This window comes from Pleurodeles waltl, chromosome 10 (genome assembly GCF_031143425.1).
Source record: "Pleurodeles waltl isolate 20211129_DDA chromosome 10, aPleWal1.hap1.20221129, whole genome shotgun sequence".
Classification (NCBI taxonomy): domain Eukaryota; kingdom Metazoa; phylum Chordata; class Amphibia; order Caudata; family Salamandridae; genus Pleurodeles; species Pleurodeles waltl.
This window is the reverse complement of record NC_090449.1, coordinates 613,919,804-613,945,916: the sequence shown is the minus strand read 5'-3', so window position 1 is coordinate 613,945,916 and position 26,113 is coordinate 613,919,804.

Genomic DNA, 26,113 nt, shown 5'->3' with positions numbered 1-26,113 from the left:
TCCTGAGTGGCAAATAGGTCTATTCGGGGAAAACCCCACATACGAAAGATGTAAAGAACTAGATCTGGATGAAGACGCCGAACGTGATAGTCTGAGAAGAACCGACTGAGACTGTCCGCACGCACGTTTTGAACCCCGGCCAGATGGTTTGCTATTACGCAAAGCCGATGGTCCCGAGCCCAGGACCAGAGTCGCAGAGCCTCTCTGCAAAGAAGGTACGACCCTACACCTCCCTGCTTGTTGATATACTACATCGCGGTCGTGTTGTCCATTAGAGCCTGAACCGACTGACTGCGAAGGGAGGAAGGCCTTGAGGGCCAAACGAATCACCCGCAGTTCCAGTAGATTGATATGAAACATCTGCTATACTGGAGACCAACGACCCTTGATCTCCAGGTCCCCCAGATGGGCTCCCCACCCCAAAGTGGAGGCATCCGTTATCACTGTGGTCACCGGAGGAGGCCGGAGGAGGCAGCCCACCATCGGAGAACCGCCGCAGTCTCTTTGGAGATCCTTATCTACTCCCCGAGATCCCCTCTGTGTTGAAACCACTGCCTGCGGAGGCACCACTAAAGAGCCCTCATGTGCCAGCGTGCATGAGTGACCAACAGAATGCAAGAAGCGAACAGGCCGAGCAAACGAAGGACCTTGAGGACTGGAACAACCGCTCCTTCTTGAAACATTGGAATCAACGCCTGAATATCCTGGATCTGCTGTGGCGGAGGAAAGGCCCGATTCAATGTAGTGTCCAGTACTGCCCCTATGAACAGGAGGCGTTGAGAGGGCTCTATGTGAGACTTAGGCACATTTATTGAAAAGTCCAAACTGAACAACAACTGGGTTGCCAGCTGCAGATGAGGCAACACAAGCCCCAGAGACTCAGCTTTGATCAACCAATCGTCCAGGTAAGAGAATACTGCTATTCCTTTTCTCCTGAGGTCTGCTGCAACAACCACCATCACCTTCGTGAAGGCCTGAGGTGCGGAAGTAAGACCAAAAGGAAGGACCGCAAACTGTTAGTGCCGCGATCCCACCACAAACCGGAGATACTTCCTGTGCAACTTGAGAATGGGAATGTGGAAATAAGCATCCTGCAAGTTGACCGACACCATCCAATCCTCCTTGTTCAACGCCATAAGCACCTGTGCTAGAGTCAGCATTTTGAATTTCTCCTGCTTAAGGAACCAATTCAAAATCCTCAGGTCCAAGATAGGCCTCAGACGACCATCCTTTTTGGGGATCAGAAAGTACCTGGAATAACATCCCTGACCCCTCTCCTGCTCAGAAACCAACTCCACTGCGCCTTTCAACAATAGGGACAGAACCTCCTGTTCTAGCACCAAGAGATGATCTACTGAACAAAAGGAAGGATGGGGAGGGAAGGGAGGAGGAATCTCCCGAAAGGGAAGAGCATAGCCTTTTCTCACCACATTGATGACCCATGAATCTGATGTTATGGACTCCCACATGGGAAGAAAAATAGAAAGCCTCCCCCCTACCGGAGAGACATGGGAGACGATGGCGAGAGGACTAGGGCTGCTTTCCTTGTGGCATCCCTCCTGAGGAAGAGGAAGGGTGCAGCTGCTGGGTGGCCACTCTAGTGCGGACCCTACCCCGCCTCCTAAATGATCGATAAGAGAGGCTAGAAGACTGCTGCCCTGGCTGCTGCGATCTCCCACGAAAGGAAGCTCCTCTTCCAAAAACTTGCAGCCGCCTAAACGATCGAAATGGGGTTGAAGCAGCCTGCAGGCCCAACTACCTAGCAGTGGCCCTACATTCCTTAAAGCGCTCTAGCGCAGAGTCCGCTTTAGACCCAAATACTTTCGCCCCATCAAAAGGCAAATCCAACAACGTGGCCTGAACGTCTGAAGAAAATCCAGAAGTGCGCAACCAAGCATGGCGCCTGGTGGCAACAGAGGTCCTCATGGCTCTTGCAACAGAGTCCGTGGTATAAGCCCTGACTGAATGAATTGCGTAGCCGCTGCCTGGGCATCTGAAAGTAGGCCATGCAAGTCCTGGGGCATGTCTGGTAAAACTGTCTTTGCGGCATCCATTATAGCGTGTATGTACCTGCCAAGAATGCAGGTAGCATTGGCAGATTTTAACGCCATGCTACACAATGAAAACACTTTCTTGGCTGACTGTTCCATACACTTGGATTATCGGTCAGATGGAACTCCCGGAAAAGAGCCAGGAGCAGACCGCAAAGAACAGGATGCCTGCACGACCAGACTCTCTGGAGACGGATGCATAGATAACAACTCAGGATCTCCAGGTGCAGACCTATAACGTCTGGCCACCGACCTGCTCACAGCCGAGGAGGTGACAGGCTTCTTCCATACCTCTTCTATTGGCTCCATAGGAGCCTCATTAAATGGCAAAAGAGGATCCGCCATGGCTGTAGCAGGGTGCAGTACTTCCGTCAAAAGGTTGGTTTTAACCGGAGCCGTAGGTAAGGGAAGTTCCAAGAAATTCGCAGCCTTCCTGATGACTGAGTGAACGGGGGCAGCCTCCTCCGTATACACCCCTGGGGATGCCAGATCCCATGCTGGGGAAGTATCAAGACCACTAGCTGTATCCAATCCTGTTAACTCACTCTGGGGATCAGCAATCTACCCCTCCTCAAGGATTTGTTGCCGGTATTCCCTCTCCTCCAGCAACCTGAGGGCCTTCCTTCTGGATCTTAACTTGGCCCCCAACCCCGGCGTCGACATGGAGTGCAACGAGGTCGGTGAATGGCACCGAGAAGGCGTCATGACAGGATCTCCGGATCCTCCCGACGCCGCAGATGGATCCATCGGCGCCATGGACAAAGGCCCTGCATCCGACGACGCCATCCTGCCTCGAGGTTCCATCTCATCCGACAATGGCGTCAAAGGTCTCTCCCTCGACGTCGATGGCTGCGCCGCCGGCATAAGCGCCTGGTTAGAATCTCCTGCCGGACAGAACGGCATTAACGGCTAGATTGAATGCCAGGGGACCGGTGGGGCCAGCCGGCGCACCACCTCACGGAGCCATATTCTGGAATATGGTAACATGGCATTTAGAAATGCTGCCGGAGCCAAAAACGTAGGATAGCCCTGAGGAGCCGGGGCTGGCGCTGGGCTTGACTTCTGCGCGCCTGGATGCGCCGGAGAAGCCTGATGACTTTGAGGCTCCACAACCAGGAGGGGTCTCTGACGTCACCTGCTGGCACTGGCCACTCAGAGCCCTCTAGAGTGCCCCCACACCTTGCAAAGCAAGTGTGCTGAAGTCTGGGACACACTCGAGGAGCTCTGGGCACCACCCCTGGGGTGGTGATGGACAGGGGAGTGGTCACTCGCCTTTCCTTTGTCCAGTTTCCCGCCAGAGCAGGTGAGAAGGGGTCCCTGAACCGGTGTAGACTGGTTTATACAAGGAGGATACCATCTGTGCCCTTCAAAGCATTTCCAGAGGCTGGGGGAGGCTACACCTCCCCAGCCTGGAACACCTATTTCCAAAGGGAGAGAGTGTAACGCCCTGCTCTCAGAGGAAGTGCTTTGTTCTGCCTTCCTGGGACTGGGCTGTCCAGACCCCAGGAGGGCAGAACCCTGTCTGTGAGGTGGCAGCAGCTGAGAGCTGGTTTGGCATTACTGGAATCCATGGTGGAGCCCCCAGGATGCATGGAATTGGCTCCCCAATACCAGATTTGAAATGGGAGGACAATTCCATGATCTTAGACATGTTACATGACCATATTCGGAATTACCTTTGTGAAGCTACATATAGGTATTAACCTATATGTAGTGCACGCATGTAATGATGTCCCTGCACTTACAAAGTCGGCGGAAATGGCCTTGAACTATGTGGGGGCACCTTTGCTAGTGCAAGGGTGCCCTACACATAATAACTTTGCAACTAACCTCTAGCAAGTGAAGGCTAGACTTATAGGTGAATTATAAGTAACTTAAGTGCAGTGAAAATGGCTGTGAAATAGTGTGTGCACTATTTCACGCAGGCTGCAATGGCAGTCCTGTGTAAGGGTTTGTCTGATCTCCCTATGGGTGGCAAAATAAATTCTGGAGCCCATATGGATCTCCTGGAACCTCAATGCCCTGGGTACCTAGGGACCATATACAAGGGACTTATAAGGGGGGTCCAGTATGCCAATTGAAATTGGTAAATGAAGTCACTGGCCTACAGTGACAAATTTAAAAGCAGAGAGAGCATAAGCACTGAAGTTCTGGTTAGCAGTGCCTCAGTGACACAGTTAGGCAGTACACAGGCATACACATTATGCCATAATTTATGAGCGCTGGCGTCTTGACCAGCAGGATCCCAGTGAGACAGGCAAAAACATACTGACATACATGTGAAAAATGGGGGTAACATGCCAAGGAAGATGGTATTTTCCTACAGCTGTCTGCAAGGGTACCCAGCAAAACATTGGAGTCTAGCTCTTCCCCAGAATGGTCCTTAGAGGTCATAAGGGGGGCAGCGCCACATACCCTGGAAAAACCCATTTAGCTGGTGACAAAAGGACAAATTTATATATTGAAGGATGGCCTGCTGGACCAGCAGGCAGATGGAGTAAATTGCTTCAATCCCATGATAGAGGGACAACCAATCAAATTTATAAATTACCACCAAGCCGGAGGTCATTTATAATGCATTGGGAGGAACTGCTGTCATGGCAGTTCTTGTCAATGCATCTCGCTGTTTAGTGCCAGGCATCATCAGCATGATGTAACCCTGCACCAAACACTTTTCTTTTGTTTATTTTCTAAAAGAAAATCCCAAAACTTGTTTTTCTTTTTTAAAATAAAAAAGTAATGCTTCCCTCACCATGGGAGTCATCTCCTAAATTGAAGGAAGCATTATTTGCCTTTGACTGTCCCTCACCACCAGGCTTTGCCCGGCAGTGATAGACGGTAAACAAATGGCTACATGTGCACACATAGTGATTGGCTGGGTGGACATGTAGCCATTTCTCCGATGGCCCTTACTCCGTCAAGCCATTGAAAAGGTTTAGCTATGGCAGTGACAGAGTGGTCACCGCCATAGCCAAACCTATGGTTACGGGCAATTGAATCAAGGGAATGGATCATTATGTTGGTGGTGTGTATACCCAGTTGCTGTAGTGACAGATTATACACACTGTCACATATATATTGGGCCCAAAATCCCCAGTACATCTTGCAGTGCATCAATTGGCTCAGTTTTTTCCAGCTGGCCATTCTTTCACTATCATGGTCACCCTGGTCTAAGATCTTCCCTCTCTCATTCTTGTGCAAGGCTTTATAAGTGGGAGTGGAAAGTTATAAATGCCATGCACCCTTGGCCACCTCAACCCTTTCCCCTGTCTTAAAGCTCCTGCACAACATTCTGGGACAATACAATGTGCCCCTGTCAAGTTTTATCTGTGATGAGCCCGTCTGAGGGTCCCAGCTCCACCCTCACCTTATCATTGCCAGATCCCACCCCCCAAAAAACTTAAAGGGGAACCCCTCCTGTTTTGGTTCCAGATGTCTAGGGTTCCACCTTCATTCATTAGACCTGTGCTGACCCATCCCAGGTGCAATATGACAGCTAATTATCAGATACTGATTTTGTTCCTGGCCCTTCCTTCACATGAACTGAGACAATCACTGATAATTGCTCTGTTAGACCTACTATCCTTGGTGTGGTTTCCAATAACGTTTTGCCTTCTGATCTCCTGTTTTGCTGACCTCATTTTTGCTAGGCACTTCACCACTGCTGACCAGTGCTAAAGTGTATGTTCTCTTTCCCTAAAACATGATAATATTGGCTTTGCCACAACTGGCATATTTTATTTACTTATAAGTCATTAGTAAAGGGCAATATCTGTGCCCAGGGCCTGTAAATTAAATGCTGCTAGTGGGCTTGCAATCAGAAAACAAATATTTGAGAAGTAATTATTTGCTCTCTACTTAACAGTACATGAATCTTGACAGTTAATGTTTCACTCAACATAGAATTTTAATACATAAATAAATCAGCAACGAGAATGTTGTTTTATATGCAAAAATAGTCTTTTTTAAAATCACAATACCAATAATTTTATACGGCAGTACACGCAGATAGATTATACACAGAAACGTACTGGTGTCCCCTAGGATCGCCCCATACACTTTCATAGGAGATCTTTAGATCGACAACTTCCACCTAAACAACAAATACAAATGTCACAGTCCTTATATCAACTCCAATTGTTGAAATGTAGACTGATGCAATTATATGCAGTGAATTATATCATGGAGGACATATGGTCGATGTTTCGGTCTCAAACAGAAATCCACAAGACCTTCATAAGGACTCAATGTCAATGGCTAACATTGCAAGGCCTGTGTGTGCAGTTTTAAACTGCCATGTCAACCTGGCAAGTCAACCCTCTTGCCAGGCCCAAACCTTCCTTTTTAAAACATATAAATCAACTCTAAGTTAGGCCCTGGACAACCCAAGGGCAGGGTGCAGTGTATTTAAAACGTTGGACATGTACATTTCAGTTTTCCATGTCCAGGTAGTAAAACATTCTTACATTTGTTTTTCACTACTGCAAGGCCTATCTCTCCCATAGATTAACATTGTTATTGCCTTATTACATTTTATAAGTGTAATTTCCATTTGGAAAAAGATAGATATTTCAAGTTTAGTGTCTATGGACTCACAATTTAAAAATCACAACTTATGTTAAAGTAGGATTTTTAGTTGCAAGTCTGAAAATGCCACTTTTAGAAAGTTGGCATTTTTGTACTTTAACCATTTTGTGCCTTTGCCTGTCTTTGAATATATATCTGGGGTAAATATGGGGTGGGGGACTACTGCGATTTGTGCATTCCCTCTAGACAGCCACACACAAAAGGGAACTTAGGTGTGCCTGATGGGCTGTCCACATCTTGATGGTCCATTGGCATCTTGATGGGTCATCCTGGGCAGGATGGGAGGGAGGAGCTGAAACTTACACCTGAATGGGATGTGCCTGCCCCCTACACAAAGAGCTGCATACCCCACCCCCTGTAGTGAGTCGGGAGCGAGGACAGGAAGGGCAGGGATCCTATGTAGTTCAAAGGCCTCTCTTTGAAGACTTTCCCACTTCAAAGGCACAACTGGGTATAAGAATTGGATCTCAGCCACCACCAACTCAGGACACTTCTGGACCTCAGGACATTTTGCCAAGAATAAGGACTGCTGTGCTGAAGGGACTGTCACTCTGCTGGACTTTGCTGGACTTTGCCGGACACATGCTTTACTATGCCTACACTACTGCCCTCCTTGCCTGGGAGTGACAAGGACTGGGCCTGCATCTCTATATCCCCAGAACCAAAATGACTCCAAGGGCTTGCTGGCTTTCTTCTTGTTCTGAAGTCTGAAGTCTCAGGGACATCAAAGATTTCACTCAACATTTTTACAGTTTCTGGACTCTGCCATCTGTGAGTCCTGCCCTGCTAAGTGGTGCCCATCCATTCCAGGGCCCTTAGAAATTGGTTCTTCAGCTGTGTTGCAATGGGTTTTGCCCCTGCAGTACACCTGGATATTTTGCGTTTCTGATCACCTGTTATTTGGACTTGTTACTGTGGGTGAGCCTCACTACCGCTGCCTTACCCATGGTGATCACATGGTAAACGGAGCGCTCGTGTTTACTGGCTGTACCCACCTTTTAAGCTAAGGCTGCTGCTATGCAGCAGGGGCACTTGGCTGGTTACACATGTGCGGGCTGCACACAGGAGACTACTGCCATGCATAGCCCTGTAACAGGACATAGGTAGCCTGGCACATTAGAGACACTGAAGGGTTAGGTATTCAACTACGATAGGCTTCATGAGGGTAATGTACACTATTAGGTAAAGTCAGTGTGCTTTACTGTTTTAACTATAGTGACACTCCCTTACACACATAGGGAGGGAACTGCTCAGATTGTAGTTTCACTTCCCTTGGCCTACAGAGACCACCTACATCTTGAATTGGAGTGTAACTTGTGTGAGAAAACCAAATTGAAAACTTCCAAAATGTTAAATGTACATCTTGTAGGTCATTCAGAGTTTCCGTGTTTTCCTGTCTCAGCTTAGGATCAGAACCCGGGCTTTTTGTCACCCTTCTGTGTCCAGAAATTAAAGTTTCTCTAGAAGCAAGAACAACGGCTGCCTCCACACAAAAGAAGCAATTAGCACTACTGCTCCTAGCTCCTAAGGAGGAAAGGGGTGAGGTGGGTTGTTTTGTATCAATTACCTAGCTACTACACTCCACCAGGGATGGGCCTGCCCATGCCCACTGAAAAAAGGAGAGTGCCCAGAAAACTTGAGCCATCCCACTGGGGGTTCCCTTTGAAACTCTAGTGTGCAAACCCCTGGCAATTATGTCAGCAAGAGGTGGAGCTGAGACCTCAGGAGCTACTGTGACCAGTGGCTCCTGGATGACACCATTTTGGATTGTCCCAGCATGCTGTGTACGAGGGATGGGACAGGGATGGAGACGAGGATGGGTTAGGGGTGCCTATCTTCTGGTACCTTTCTCTCCTCTTTACAAACTCCTGTACAAGGAGAAGATTCTTTCTTGCCTGCAGAGTTTCTACCTACTTTGCTGCTGAATTATGGGACTGCCATCGAGAACTTGAAGTAGGAACCCCCTGACCTCACTCAGGACCCAGGACTCTGTCCAGTTGACCCCAGTACTAGTTGGTCTCCCCCAGGGCCAGTGAGACTGGCTCTCTTACTCCCTCTAAGGACCAGTTTAGGGAAGCCCTGGACTTTTCTGCGCCCACAAACAAAGCTACAAAGGCGCAGAGAGCCAGGAGGACCGCACAACTTTGGAGGGGAGAAGGGTTGTTGTGATTGCCCCTGGTGGATATAGTTCGCCACCAGGACTAAAATGAGCCAGGATCATCCAAATCAGCCCAACAGGGCCTGGTGACATTTTACCCTTTTCCTTCTCAGAGCACATGGTGGTCTGCTGCTTGGCCAATTCTATTTCCCCTAGTAGGGCCCAGGGATGGCACAAAGAAGTTGTTTAGGAAGGAGAGGGTGTGCGTGTGGCACTATCTCTGTGCCTCTGTCTTGCCCTGGTACCCCATCCCTCAGGTGTACTGACTATCCAAGGGGGCAGGACCCCATCCCTGGCCCCCCGGCACTGCAGGAATAAACAAAATGCCAGAAAGTGATATCGCGCTTTCCTGTCAAAGCAGGAGGGGCCCAGGACCCCATCCCTTGGCCCAGGATTCCAGTGGGAGGCAGGAAGCATCGCCGCATCTGGAAGCGCCTTGCCTGTAAGAGTGGGCAAGGCAGAAGACTCCTGCTGGCTCCCACAGCTGCACGCAGGATTACTGACTGTGTGGGGAGCTGGCCCTGGGCAGCCCAGGGTGGGCTTCCGAGTTTGTCCTGCATCCTCAAATCACACCGGGTGTCCGAGTGGGACTAGGCACCGCCCATTAAAAAAAAAAGTAAAGCGCAATGCAAGGCCACATTTTACAAAAAAAGAATCCAAGAAGGAAAACCTCACTGTGGCTTTCACTGGTACAGTGGGAGAGCCGCTCCTATATATGCACAGATTCATGGCAGACTCGCCCAAAATGCTTTGCAGAGCCCTTTGTGATATTTAAATTTTCACCCATATCTCAGCCTGTGGTGGACCTAGGATGATGGTACCACCTCCAAATTGTTCAGCAAGATGTGCTCTTGCTCCCCATGTCATCTTCTGAGACCTCACCCTAAGGTGGGGGGACCCCAAAATCATCACCTTCCCTGCTTGTCTATGCATTTTTAAACTCTCCCATGGCTGGACGTTATGTTCTACTGCCAGGAGGAGTTTGCCTTCTAGGGGCCTGGTGTATTGCCATGTTTTAGAAGGCCTAAAAATGCATAATGCACTGTTCATGTGGTTGCGCCCTTCTAGGGGCTGATTGTATGATTACAATACAATGTGTTTTCACCATATTGTTTTACTGTAGTGTCTTCTAGGAGTTGGTCTTACCATTACAGTTTAAGGTAAATGAAAGGATGCACAAACACAAAGTTAATTCCAGATAAATGTTTTATTGGGTTTTTATGAGGATTGCATACGTTTTATTGATACATCATTATCACCATTATGACAATGATTAATTCCAAAGTAATGTAGTTAATACACAATGACTGAAGAAACTCATTTGATATGTTTGGGTGACCCATCTAGGGGGTCACCAGTTACTACACAATCTCATCTAAGGTATGGTTCACCTGCCAATGTATATTTGTAAATTATTGAGTAGTATTTGGTAGTCTGTGCTTAATAAATATACTTATTTTTCTAAAGAAAAAGTAATGACTGGACAATCATTTATTGAGTGTAATTATTGCGTGCCAGTGATTGGAGATTGCTAGCCCACACCACCTTCCTTGAGTAGTCCTTAGACTGCTCCGCCTCAATACCCTGTGAGAGTAAATTGCTACAATGGGGTGTTTGGTTTCCACTGAAGACAATTGAGGAACTATTACTGGTTGCATAACTAATAATCCAATTTCCAAAAGGCTGTTTCTACTAAAATCCATGCATCACCGTCATTGTGCCGGTCGGAACCGATGCATCTTCCAATGACACTGACACATCACTGCTGAGGACAAAGAAATCGCATCGCTGGCTGCAGGGCTTGATGATGATACATTGCCTTCATCGCAAAGGGTTCAATGCCGCACCACTAGTCGAGCCCATCGCATCGAAAACTGCGTGTCATCAGGCATCCCTGACTGCACGAATCAGAACCAATGGATTGCCTTTGCATCTTCCCCTCTGCTCCTCGCTTCGGATCTTTGATGCTGACTCAACCCTCCACAGAAGGTACTTTTTCAGCAGATCAAGGTTAGTCTCTTTAGCCAGCCCGTGCTCCACGCAGTCAGCCTAAACTCTTGGATTTACCCCAGTCTAGCACGCTTGACACCTTAGCCCCGTTGGCACTTTAAGGCCCTTATTTATACTTTTTTTGCACTGCATTTGCATCACTTTTTTACGCAAAAGCAGCGCAAACTTCCAAAATACAATTGTATTTTGTGAGTTTGCACCGATTTTGCGTCAAATAACGATGCAAATGCAGCGCTAAAAAAGTATAAATAAGGGCCTAAGTTTCTAAGCACTACTTTTGCAGATATTCTTTAAAAATTCATATCTCGACTTCTACTTATTTGACGTCTGCTGTTTTAGTCTTGTTTTGTTCAATAAATTAAGCTCTACATTTCCAACCTGGTGTGGATTATTTGAGTGCGGTGTTTTATCTGTTTTACTGTTTTAAGTGTTGCACAAATACTTTACACATTGCCTCCTAAGTTAAGCCTTCCTGCTCCGTGCAAAGCTACCACAGGGTAAGCCGAGTTAAAATATTGTGTTTATGTGAAATGGGGGATCTGCAGACATTCAGCGATGACCTGTGAGTTTTCACAACTAACTATGATTTTGCACTTACTTTCGGCAAGGCTTTGAACCACCGATGAGACACCTAGACAGGCTATGATCTTACACTGTCAAAAATTGTCAATATGAGCACTCTTCCTTAAATACCAACATTACTTTTTTGTATACCTTTAAGAATTGCCTTCCTACAATTTTGTGTTTATTCCTATTGAAAGTCATAGTGTAATTTGTATCAGTATTACTTCAACAACCTTCCATCTCTAATGTCATTTTGGGCACTCTTTAATTGTTGTATTAGGATTGAAACTTTACCCTAGCGCCCTGGATGATTTACCCCTAATGATATATTGGAGCTTTCCTATAATGCATTCTACAATGCTCTTTTTGGAGAGTCTAGATACACAGGCAATTTGGGCGCAATTAAAACAAACTTTATCTCGTAAAGGGAAAAAGTGAAGAGTAATAATTTTTCATTAATTATTTGTGTATCTTGTCAATTCAAGCTCTTTTTTTGCTTGAGTTATAAACAGCATATGCTGTATTTGTAACTTCCCGTGAGGAGCATAAGGCATTATTGTGACACGTTTCGAAGATATAACCATACCCTGTCTACATAATGCTTTTTGCAACAGACAGACACATTTATTAATTACATAATGCATGGGATTCTGTATTCCTTGTATAAATGCACGTGTCTAATTTCATTATAATTGGTGAAAAGTGACCTACTTAATTGACAATTATGAAAAAAACACATTAGAACTTGACTATTATAAAGTTATTACAATACTGTTCTGACATCAAAATGGTTGCTGCCAGAGCCAGCAGGCAGGTGAAAAGCAGGTCTGGTCAGGGTGCATGACTGAGGCAGCTGTTTAAAGCAACTAAAACAGAACTTTGCATTCTCTCTTCATCTCTGCTTTAATAGCTTACAATGACAAGCAGAGAGAACATGTTTATTTTTGCACTCCTTGCAAAAAGCTCGAATCTTTCTGCATGTTTCTGCATATTTTGAGCTAAAACTGACTTGTATTGAATTGTTTCTGATATCTGATTGCAAGCATGCTTGCTCTTTCATATGAAAGAGCTACACACCAATGCCCATATTAATGAAAAATGACGCACAATTGCGCTAGCTCAGTTCTGCGTCATTTTTCTTAATGTGAGCTAACTCGATTCCCTAACGCCAATCGTGCGCCATATTTAAGAATGGCGCTAAATAGTGGCTAGTGTCTCAAAAAAAGACGCTAGCCGGTGATGGATGGCATTAGGGGAAATGGCGCTAGTGGGTCAAAAATGGCGGTATGCTGATTTGTGGCAAAATATCTGCCGCTACTCAGCCTAGCGTCATTTTTTCATGCACAAGCAGCCAAAAAATGACTCATGTCTAAGTATAGACAGGAGTCATTCCCACAACCCAGGTACCCACCACAGGGGACTAGTGTCCCCAGGACACTCCCAATATACTCAGCACCAGCCAGGGAGCCCGATGTAAGGGGCCCCCAGTGGCACACCACACACATACACTTACCTGTGATGGGCTCCCGCCTACAGTAGTGTCCCTGTGGTGTGGGTGGTGGTGATGCTGGGGCTTGGGGTGGGCATCTATGTGCCCGTTCCATGGTGTTTCCCCATGGAAATGGGCCTACCAGCACTTTACCGCTTGGTCTGACCAGGCGTTAAATGTTGATGCTCATCAGGCCTAGGGCCATTATTTAGGTCGCTGAGAAACTGGTGAACACCCGCCTGTCCCACTTCCTTGATGAAAACAACATACTCGACCTGTCCCAGTCTGGGTTCCGCAAGAACCACAGCACTGAGACCGCCCTCATCGCATGTACTTACGACATCAGAACCAGAGTCGACAAGGGCGATACTGTCGCACTCATCCTCCTGGACCTCTCCGCTGCCTTTGACACTGTCTGCCATCAAACACTCCGCACACGCCTCCACAACGCAGGGATTCGACACAAAGCCCTAGACTGGCTCACCTCCTTCCTCACCGAAAGAACCCAGAAAGTCCAGCTCCCTCCTTTCCACTCCACAGCCACCAAAATCATCTGCGGAATCCCCCAAGGCTCCTCCCTCAGCTCTAACCTTTTTAACATTTACATGACCCCGCTCACCAACATCCTCCAACCACATGGAATCACCATCATATCCTATGCAGATGACACCCAGCTCATCATCTCCCTCACCTGTAACCCTACCACCGCCAAAACCAACCTCCACGTTGCACTCCTTGACACCGCCACATGGATGACAGCAAACTACCTTAAGCTCAACTCCAACAAAACCGAAATCATCATTTTCGGCCCCAACAAAACCATATGGGACGACTCCTGGTGGCCCACCACCCTAGGGCCCCCACCAACCCCCGCAAACCACGCACGCAACCTCAGCATCATCCTAGACCCCTCCCTCTCCATGACCCAGCAAGTTAACACCGTCACCTTCTCCTGTTGCAACACACTCCGCATGCTGCGAAAAACCTTCAAATGGATTCCCATAGAGACCAGAAAGACTGCCACCCACGCACTCATCAGCAGCAGGCTGGACTACGGGAACGCCCTCTACGCCGGCACCACACTCAAACTCAAATGCAAACTCCAGAGAATCCAGAACGCAGCTGCCCGCCTCATCCTGGACCTCCCAAGCCATGAACACATCTCGTCACACCTCAGATCCCTTCACTGGCTTCCTATCGACAAGAGGATCACCTTCAAAATCCTCATCCATGCACACAAATCCCTCCACAACACCGGAGCAACCTACCTCAACGAAAGAGTGACCTTCCACACTCCCACTCGCCACCTCCGCTCCGACGACCTCGCACTCGCCACAGTCCCCCGTATCCAACGTGCCATCACCGGAGGCAGATCATTCTCCTACCTCGCCCCCAAGGCCTGGAACTCCCTCCCCACCAACCTCCGCAAGACCCAGGACCTCCTGCTCTTCAGAAAAAACTCAAGAAGTGGCTGTTCGAACAGTAACCCCTCCCCCCTGCCACTAGCACCTTGAGACCCTCACGGGTGAGTAGCGCGCTCTATAAATTATTTTTGATTGATTGATTAAATAATGATGCTCATCAGGCTTAGCGCCATTATTTAGGTCCACCTCCTAGGTGCGCGTTGTTTCAGCATCGGGAGTTAAATATGGCGCTGGAGGGCTAGCATCATTTATAGGAAGAGGACGTCTACCTTGCATCTCATTGTCGCAATGAGATGCAAGGTCGGTTGGTGCTTCCTAAAAATGGTGTTAACTCATATATTTTGGCACTAGACGGGTCTTGCATCAAAATATAAATATGGAGTTAAGTTAGCGCCACTTTATTGTAAAAAAATGACGCTAGGGTGAAGCTAACTTTACATTAATTTGGGCCCAAGGTTTTAAGTAGTTTGTGGGAAAGCTGTGGTGTGACCATGTGTTATATGAGATAAAGTACCCCATCCCATACAAAGTAAGGATATTGCAATTTACCTCGAAGTTCCATGACCTTATAAAGGAACTCAGCCCTAGGCCTTCTTCCGCTATATGGTTATGGAACTTCTCAGTGACTTGCAGTATCCTTATAATGCACGGCCTGGGTACTTCATCCCTTATATTATTCAAAATTTGGATAGAGAAAATTTATTATCTCAGTACACAAAATCAAGTTTGTTTGTGCATGTCAATTAAAATAACTGCATTTTGGCCAGAGGGGCTGGGACTACAAACTCCATCAGCCAGAGCGGCAGAATGGCCATCAACATCCTGTTTTCGCGTCCAGCGGTGCATCTTTGTGTATTCAGAGTCCCGCTGTGCGGGTGACTTAATTTCAGCCAGAGGGACTGGGACTACAATCTTCATCAGCCAGAGCAGCAGGAGGGCCATCAACATCCTGTTTTTATGTCTGGAGGAGCATTTAAGTACCATCAGGGTCCCGCTGCACGGGACACACTTGGGCGCGTGACGGGGCAAAGACTGGGCCAAAAGCAGGCCCATCTGTTCCCGTCCACACCTGGACGAGGCTGGACTGGGCCCACTCTCTTGCCCCTGGGTAAGATCTTGCTCTGACTTGGGCTGCTCATTGGTGGAATATTGTGAAAACAGTTATACCATTCTGATTGGTGAGTCTTTTAAATCTTGTCTCTATTATTTCTTTTGGACTCTAACTTTGGAATGGGTAAGCTTAAAGTTCAAGTTTGCCCTTCAGCATCTGCTACAGCTCCCGCCGACAACCATGGATGGTTTTCAAACCCGTGTAGTAGATATTATTGATAAAGAAATTGCATTGGCCAAACACCATCTTTCTTTGTTCTCGCTACCTTCCTTAGAGGAAGCTCAATTTGCAAGCTCATCGAGTTTGGTGGTAGGTATTGGCGCTTTCAACAAATCAAGTGATTCACTGGATCAAACTGCCCAGGATTCTAAAGCACACCTCTAGAACCAGACGTGGTGGTGCTTACTCCTTTGGCTGAAGCTTTGGGGGAGAAAAGAAAGAAGCCTGAGACTGCCGCAAAATCAAAAAGGGCAAGGGTTAGCATGTCTAAACTTTGTAGTGAGAGAGCCATGTTAAGTTGGGGCCGCAACATCAAGGCTATATTTCAGACTCCCCAGAGGAACCTCTTTTTGTCACTTTGGATTCCAGGCTAAAACCTACTCTAGAGCATTTGGATGCTATAGGACAGGCACTTAAAAAACTCTGCCTTGGGGCCAAAGAAGTGCATGTGTGAGGAGAACTTTATTTTGACAGACCCACCTTCCTCTCGCACCTTGGATCGGGTCTCTGTAACTGGTGAGACGGTGTGCATTCCAGTCACCCCTACTTGTCTCCCGCATCAGTATGTTCAGCAATTTGACCGGTGGGATAGTTTTGCAAATGGAAAGTCCCCTTTGAATACGGGCCCTTTGGTGTCTGCCCCATCAAATATGTCAAATAACCGGTCAGTAGGCCCTGTGTTGCCCAGGAGGCCTCTGGGCTCTTTAGAGAATCATTCTGGAAGGTAGTTGGGCTCTGTGAGTGAGAGCCTCAGTGATGATATTCCTCTCTCACATCCTAATATACCACCAGAATGTACTCCATATATTATTGTGCTGGTTAATGTTCCAAAATTTAAATCTGGGCATTTGGAGTCGCATACCGCTCTGAGGAACAAAGTATTGCAGTGGTTGGGTTTGCATGTGCGCTGGCCCTGTGATGACTCAAGAGAAATTGTCTCTTCAAGGAGAGTTTCCTGGATTGGTCCGCAGCTCAAAACTTTAGCAGGAGACTGTGTGATAATTAACTTTAGAAATCCTAGTGTTGTGCGGGCTCTTTTCCATTCTCTTGGTCACCAAGTTAATAACCAGGAAGGTATTAAATCGTATCTGTTGGGCTTTCTTTATTCCCCTCAGGCTCAGAGGTTTTTAGCCCCGCTATACATCAGCCCTCAATCAGGGATAATAAGGCATGATACTCAGTCTCATTATCAGCAACAGGTTTGTCTTTTTCCCTTGTCTAACAGATTTGATGTTCTTTGCTCCCTGAACCAAAATGATTGACTGTCAAACAGGAGTTCTGTAACAGAGGGGGAGCTTGAGTTCTTCCTCTGCGACGCTCTCCATTGGAGTTAGCAGGTACTTTGGGCATAATGTCTGGAATGTTGCAGGTCTTCATTCTAAGATGGAGTCCTCAGACTGGCTGAATATTGTGGAGATTTTCCACATTATATGTTGTCAAGAAAACTGCTAGTGGATGTCCCCTATATTGATGGGTTTGTTTCTCTACATGTGCCGGTTCACCCCTTCCACTTCAGGGAAAGGGGGGCCTGGTGGCTTATGTATCTTTCTCACTGGTGGATTCTAAAACCGCTATAAAGGCTGTCTCCGTATATTTTCACATGTTGTTGATTATACTAAAAAGGCCCTTTGACTTGGTTTTAGTGAATTTCTACTACAATATTTTTGATCATGCAGAGACACGTGTTGTAAATGATATAGAAGTATCCTTGCTAAAAAATTGTATTGGCCTTTTCAAGGAGGTGGTAATGGTCTAGATGAGGGATTTTAAGATTGACCTATGTGCTTTTGGTGATACCCAAATATGTGACATTTGTGATGAATTTAATCACGCACCTGTTCATTTTAAACACTCACCATATGGCAACTCATTGAATAGGGCGATGTATTCACATAATTTAATGTTACTCTTGGACCACTCGCAGTACGGTTCATTAAAACCCCCTACTTTTATGGACCCTAAATCAAACTCTTTCATCAATCACATATTTGTCTCCAGGTTGTTTTTATCAGTAGTGAGTTCTTGTGAAGTCAGAGCTTCATGCTTAAGCGACCATAATCCTCTTATTTTTAAATTAAAGCTGCCGGTCTGCAGGACGCCTTCTAACATGTCTTATGCTCAGATGGATTATAGCTCCTACAAAGGTGTAAGTATTCAATTGAAGAGGGTAGACCATCTTTCATTGAAACCTTATATGGCATGATCAATCAGCTATTGACATGGCCCTGTGTGAGGACATCAACCCTTCAGAAGTCATAGTGTCATATACAAGGTTAAATAGCTACATGGCTGATAAGTTGACCAAAGTGGGATGTTCTGAGGTGGTTTAGCAGTCTTTGCTCTAAATCCCACAATCTCTTCAAATTTGCATTAAATAAGCACCCACGGGTCCAGGCGAAATAGCTCAGGCCAGGAAATTCTACAAAGAGGCTACTCGAAAGTAGAAGTTCAAGATGAGGGTAAAAGCTTGGGAGGACCTAAGAATATCAATTCCTGATGCTAAGTTACTTGTTATTTTAGCAGACTGTTTCAAAATTAAGAACTGGGGGGCATATTTATAAAAGGAATCATCAGTGCAGCAAGGTATCATGCAGTGCTGCATGATGGGGAAAGGGCAGTAATGCACCATACTTAACATTGTACATTGCATTCCTGCCTCTTCACTGCGCTGGCGCACAATGACCTGCCTTGCGCCAATGCAGAACCCTGACACCATGGTGGCAGGGTGCCTGTGTTGTAAGCAGGATTGTTTATATGTGGAAAGGGACACCTTCCTGCACAAAAACAATTCTGAGAGACATATTCTTAAAGATAAAGATATTTCTCCTCATTACTCCTCATTACGCCTCACCTTGGGTGGCGTAGCATTTTGACGCATTCCAAAGTCTATAATAAGGGTAAATCTGTGAATAGCTGATCCCCATGGGTAACAGGGTCAAGACTGATTTGCATATGGCTGGGTCCAAACTGGAACGGCATGGGCAGCAAAAAAACAATGGATTTAGGCCCAGATCTCTGTACTGGGGGTGAATGTTTGACATTGTTCAGCATTCCGTCCGTTTCTTTTTGCAAATCTGTGAATACGCCAAAATCCATGGGTGGATGCGTGGGATCACATGTTCTCCACCTATTGAATGTCTTCTCAGGACAGAGTCACGCAACGCAGCGATTTGTGCTGCATTGCGTTACTCTAGATTTATCAATCCAAGCAATGCCACCCAATGTGGCTTTGCGGTGCTTGATAAATATAACTTGAGAGTTGCGTAGCTCCTGCCCGCCATTGCATGGCAAAAGGATGACAGAAGTCCTTCATAATATGCCCCGGATGCTTGTAAATCATGAAAGCATACACATAGTCACAGGCTTTACAGGACATCTCTCAGCACTCACTCTTATTTTCAGTGATAACTCAGCATGGGCCACTCAAGAGATGTCATCAAAATGTACTTTTATGATCTCAATAGATGAAAAGATCACAGAAATGCTTAATCGCTTAGTAACTGAGAAAATAAATGTATGGTAGGAGAATAAACAAGACCTCCATCTATGACTGGACACGACTGGGCAACATCTGCTGTCACTGCTGCCACCATCCTATAAAGAAAACATGGCCACCCCTGTCGCTGGACTCACAGGTAGGGACACTGCAATGCCAAGATGCGTTGGTTGGGCACTGCACAGGAGGTCTGGACCACTGCAGGCATATACAGGTTTTTTTTAAATCACTGTGACATGCATATGTCAGGGACACAAGTTGGTCATACATGGCTAGGAACACACTTGCAGAACACACATATCCCACACATACACAACTGTCATTATGGTGTCATTATTCATTGCCAAATTAATGTTGGTACCACAATGACAGTACAATTACACTTGACAATGGTGTGTGTGTGTGTATACATTGCAAGGGCACCTGTACTGGTAGATTTGTGCTATCTGTTGTGTATGTGAGACAGTACGTGTGAGTGGGCCCAGGTTGGCTTTTTGATTTGGAGGGAGCTGGAGTGGGTAGTGTGGTTTTGTCTGTATGTGTATCACTTGCATGTGAGATCGATGTTGTGTATGCTGTGTTGCCCTGTGACACATTCAGGAGAGTGTTGTTGTTTGTGTGGCAGACGTTGTTTTGATGTGTGTAGTAGTGCTTGTGTGTGGGTTTTTTTGAGCAGCTGAGTGTGTAGTTGTGTTTGTTGTTGTGGTTGTGTTGTGTGTTGGTGCAATGGTGTGTGTTTTTGATGTCATTGATGTATGCCAATGTGTGTTTTCAGCATTTACGGGTTGTGTTGTTTGGAAATATAATGGATGATGGTGTGTATGTAGTGTGTTGTGTAGTGTGTAGCGCATGGGGATACCTATGGTTAAGGTACAGTGTGTGTGTGTGTCACTTAAGTCTATTCCATAGCCTCTACCATTGTACAAAGTCCATTGGGTCCTGCCGCAGTCTCCCTCCATCACTAATCTGTTGCCAGTCCTCCGCTTACAGAGCTGTAACTTCTAAATACGACAGGCGGAACACTGTTGACTTGATGGGCTTTTCGGGTCCACCACCAACGCTGCTTGGAGGTAACACCGCCAAGATCTAAATCAGGCCCAATGTCCTTCATTGTGAGTGGCCTTCCCAGGATGCTGCTATTATTGCATCCAGTGCAAATCTGATTCTCCTGTGATTAGAATTTACCAGCAGCAATAATGATCTCCTTTTACAAGTTCACCCCCTTAAAATGGCACATAGCATGCAGATTTTCATATTTACCTCACCAAAATCTTCAGTTGCCAGTATTTTGGGGGAATTTTCTTCTGTAAATTTAGTCTGGTTTGAATTTCCAAATGTTACCTGCAGGAAATTGCGGCAGTTCAGCCACAAAACTCAGAATTGTTGTATGTGTGAATAGAGGATTTACTTCAAATATTGGAATGTCATTTGCCACCCATAATGAAAAATGTAACTTTGTGGGCTGTCATCTGCATGGCTTAAAATAAGTAATTATTTTAGGTTATACACTTAATGCTAGATACTCTTGTCTCAGTTTATGCACAATGTCTCATACCAATAAGTCAATCAAATACATTTCTTTTTGGGGGCTTTAATATAAATGCACATTTCCACAAAGGGCTTAAATTGATTCCATAAGACTTCTCTTTGCTACTCACAAAAAACCTGTATGCTTCCTCAAAATGCAAGCTTAGCACTTCCCAGTGCCAGATATAAAAATCCTTAGCGCAACTTGATGGTGTCTTACACCAGATTGAAGTGTACTGGGTGGATCATTTGTACCCAGGATTATGATGGACAGGACAAAACAATACAACATGTTCAATGCTCTCAGTGGTACTGGTGGAGTAATTACAAGTGGAAGTATCATCTGAGTGAGAGTGACATTTCACAGAAAGATACCAAGGCCCATATTTATACTCCTTTTGCGCCAAATTTGCGTCATTTTTTTAACCCAAATTCGGCGCAAACTTAACTCCATATTTATATTTTGACATTAGACACGTCTAATGTCAAAATATAGGAGTTTGCACAATTTTTGGGATGAGTGAACCTACCTTGCATCAATGAGATGCAAGGTAGGTGTTCCCATTCAACAAATGGTGCTATCCCCATAGCCCCATATTTATCCCCTCGTGCTAAAATGATGAACGGGTGGGGAGAGTGGCTAAAGCTTGCTTAGCACCATTATTTAATGCTTGGGTCAGATCAGGCGTTAGGGGACCTGTAGACTAATTTCCATGGTTAAACACCATGGAAAGGATCCACATGTGCCCTCCCCAAGCCCCAGGAACACCCCACTCCCAACAGAGGGACACAGGAGGATAGGGGACCCCCACCCAGGTATTTTTTAATGCTATTTGGGGCCCTAACTTGGGGCCCCCTGCTTGGCACAGGGTGCAATGGCCATGCCCAGGGGATACTTGTCCCCTGTATTGGCCATTGGGGTGGTGGGCATGACTCTTGTCTTTCCTAAGACAGGAGTCCTGTTTTTGGTGGTTGTGCACCAGTAGATGGTGCTAGTCTGCTTAGAGGCATTTGTTTTTGCCTTTAACCAGGGTAGCGTCATTTTTTGACGCACAACCCCCTCCTTCCCTACTGCTAGCCCACGTTTAGCACCGGCATTTGTTTAGTTTTGCACCATAAAGTATCAATTCGGGCTCAAATTTAAACATAGAGACTGTTAGAGATTGGTTTTCTGGTTGACAGAGTTATGCACCCTGATCAAGCAGGAATCAAAATCCTAGTCAGGGTAATTCACTAACACACCCTAAATTAACCTCTAATCACCCTCTGGCAGCTTGGCACAGATCAGTCAGGCTTAACTTATGAAGCAATGTGTAAAATGTTTGTGCAACACTGAAATGGTAAAACAGCAAAAACGTCACGCAAAAAGATTCCAGACCAGTTTATAAAAAATGAACTTAATTTAGTAAATAAAATAAGACAAAATGACAGAAATCCAATAAGTAGAACTTAGGATATGAATTACTAAAGATTAAACTGTAAAATAGCGCTCAGAAGCAAGAAGCGCCAATCAGGAATATTTAGTTGCGTGGGACTGGGACAAAGTCATAAGTTCAGGCCAACCACATTGCAGTGTGGGCCAGACGCAGGGGCCTACTGAGCCCCGCTTAACAAAAATACCTTAATCCTGGTTTTGTTGGCATCGAAGATGTGGAAGTCCAGAAGTGTATTTGAGTTGGTGGTGTCTTAGGTCAATTAGCTATACCCAGTTTGGCCTTCGAAGTGGGGGAGACTTCAAAGACAGGCATTTCAAGTGCACAGAGGTCCTGCTCTTCCTGCCCTGGCTCCAGACTCACTACAGGGGGGGGTGCAGCCCTGTGTGTGTAGACAAGACACAGCCTACTCAGGTTAAGACAGGCATATTCAGGTGTAAGTGAGCCTGGGGCCAGCTCACCCTTCCCATCCTGCCAGGATGACCCATAAAGGCCCACCAAGTCACACAAAAGCTCCCATTATTTGTGGCTGTCCACGGGGAATACACAAACCATAGCTGTCACCTACCCTGGACAAGTGATCCGAGACAGGCAGCAGGCACCAAATGGCTAAAGTAGAAAAATGCCAATTTTCTAAAAGTGGTATTTTCAGAAATACAATTTAAAAACTGACTTCAACATAAACTGTGATTTTAAATCGTGATTCCAGGGACAACAAACTCGAAAAACAATATCTCTTCCAGATTGTTAATTACACTTATAAGATGTAATAAAGTAATCCCACTGTTAGCCTGTGGGTGAGATTGTCCTTGCAGTAGTGAAAAAGGACTTTGGGAGTTTTTCACTACTAGGACATGTAAAGTACATGCCCTGCTTTTTAAATATATTGCACCTGTCAAACTTCAGCTCCCATCATCTTTGAACGCTGTCAGCCTCACAACTCAGCCCCCTTAAAAAAGCGGTCTTTATCCACAATACCAGTATGGTTCTAGGTTGGTCATGCTATACTTAACTCTGTAACACTAGGTGGCTGTGCAGCACATATTAGTCATTGAAAATGTTCATATTGTTGTCCATGTTTGAACTAACTGCATAAGGTTTCATTGGCCAAGAACTGTTAGAAAGGCCATAACGATATTTGCACTACAATTTCCATGAGTCTGTGCTATCTGTACAGAAAGCATAGCATTAGGCTATCATGGTGGGTGTGGCACTCACGTATAAGGTGGCCCACCAAGATGATCGTCGCTTGTTATTGCGTGACGTCAGTGGTTTGCAGCAACACTTGGGGCCAGATGTACCAAAGGATTTTACCCATTCTGTGCCCATGGGAAAAAGCTTTCGTACATATGGCCCTTGGAGAGGCCCGCGATTGAACTAGAATCCGCATCAGGAAGAATTAGCGTGGCTCTGCTGTGAAACCAAAAACAACGAAGAACACCAAGGTGGTGAAAGTGCATGTGCACCACCAATTTCCTCTTCTGGAACACTGAGAACTGTAACATGTTTAGAGTGGTGAGCAAGGGAAACTCGTGCCGGTTTGGTGTGCTTCCGAGCAGACAGGTTGCTCAGAGTTACGTAAAAACGATTAGTCTTCGCAATCTTTTGACATTACCTGCTGTATGAATGAGACTTCACTGAACTTGTTTGTACCATTCAGAGTACGGACACTTGCCGTTGGGCTCCTCTTTTGTATATGCACAATCCAAGGCCTTCATGTCAAATAAATGTGACCATTGTCCAATGTCATTCTGGAAGTAAAGAACACACTAAATAAAACTAGTGGATCTGCTGTACTAAGAGATATGGACAATGGTCACATTTATTTGACATGAGTGCCTTGGATTGTGCATTTCTTTTTCTCTTTTGAGTTTTTGTGGAGGAGTGGGGTGGGTCCTCCTTCCAGGAGCACCGTGGAGACATTTCTGTTTTTTGAAAACCTGGGGTGGAATAGTTGTGAGCGCCATTCCTATAAACACACCCTCCTCTTTTGTATATGTTAAAGCAGCACGAAAAAAGTTTGGATAAAGAAAGCAAAGGAGAATTTAATTATTTGATCGTTTTATATAAAAAGTTCAGAAATTAACCTAGTTTTTAAAGAGCAATATTGACTTTATTCCTGCTGCTACTGAACAGGGAATTTGACACTAAAGTAATTCCCTGTGATGTACAAGCGACAAAGAATTAAAGTAGGAAATAGTTCTTCACAACTTACAGCAATATAGTGAACTCTCAAACCCAATAGATATATTGACATTGTGTTTGCATTTTATAGATCAAACTGACCTAGAGTAGGATTACCAGAAGGTCATTCAAAGTTAAAACCCAAGCCCCTACTTTTCAGGTGAGGGGACAAGGTATGTGTGCATAAATATTGTACAGGGGTGTTCAAGTGACACAACACAGCTTACTGAGTCCAGGCATTTGTATCTTTCAGATTTCCCTCCCAGCTGACCCCTTCCTTTCTCCCCTTTTCCCTTGCTTGATCCTTTCAAATGACTGTGCTTTAACAGCATTCAATAGTTGGAATAATCAAGAGGTGAACCCTAGTGAGCTTCACTTGGACCCCGAGGAATTCATCTGGCTGTCAGCACCCTACCTTCTAGGTTGACTAGGGCCTACCTTAGGGGTAACATATGTATAAATAGTTTAGGTTTGAGCCTGGCAACAGGGTTATTTTGCCAGGGCGATATGGCAGTGTAAAACTGCACACACAGGCTCTGCAGTGGCAGGTCTGATTCATGGTTAGAGGGCTACTTAAGTGGGTGGCACAATTCATGTTGCAGGCCCACAAGATGTGTTTAATTTAAACGCCCTGGGCTCAAGCAGTGTACTGTACTAGGACTTATACGTAAATTAAATACGCCAATTGGGTATAAGCCAATATTACCAGGGGCAAATTGCAATGTGTGGTGGTGTGGCATGAGCACTGAAACAGCCATTGCAAGGCTCTACCATGCAAATTGATGCATGGAAAGGGGCCACATAAACAAGATGGTGTCAAGCCACTAAAGGGAAATAGATCACACCTTGTAAATATGATGCAGCCTATTGCGCTACCTCAGCTTCCCTTTAAGGGACATTCCGGAGGGGAAAGGGCTAATAAATTGCACCTATAACGTTCAAGAACAATGTTTGGGGTGTGAGTTGCCACTTACTCTCTAATAGCAATTAAATGATGTGACATGTCAACTGCCACAACATAGAAAGATTGATTTTACACCATCTCATTGCAGAGGATAATGGCTCTCCTTCTGATCTTCTTGTCCTGGAGTTCTCCGATGACCTGGATAACCAGATGACAACCATCAGCCAAAAGACTCTCCAGGATGCCCTGGTATCCCTCCAGACACCACCACCATTTGCAAGGAGGACAGCCAATGTTGCAGCCATCCCAGATGACCCACCCATCACCCAAAATGTACTACCTGCCAGTACAAACACAGCTCAGGACTCCGAGGACCCAGGGACAAGCTTCCAGAGGACAGTGGTAGGAGTCCAGCGGGAGCTGGCCAAGGAGGTGCGGGTGGGGATGGAGACCGTGGCAGTCAGCCTAGAGGGATGCGCACGTGCCTTGTGACAGCTAATGAACACTCAGCTGCCAACCGTGGCACACACTCCCCACTGCGTGGAGTCTAGCAGTGTCTGGTGGACATAGCTGCTGCCATGAGAGAGAGGCCACAACAACTGCCCTCCCAAACTGGCAGCAGCATGAAAAAGAACAAGCTGGACTCCATTCATTGTGACGTGGCCTCCCTCAAGGAAGACACGGCTGCCTATCACTTAGATGTTGCTGCTATTTTGAAAAATCAGCAGTTCCTCCTTGCTGCAGTGATGTCATACCACAAATGGCAGCTGCCGGGAATTAGAACTCCACCTCTTAAACAACTGAAGTGTGTATGGCCCCCTCTAACTCCCTACCTCCACCACCAATGGCACAGGAGCCACCATACATGTCGGAGGATGAAGATGTGGAACAGATCACTTTTACTCAGAAGAGTACCCAGTAGTGCCAGTCTATGCCACATGGGCAGTGTCCTCCCT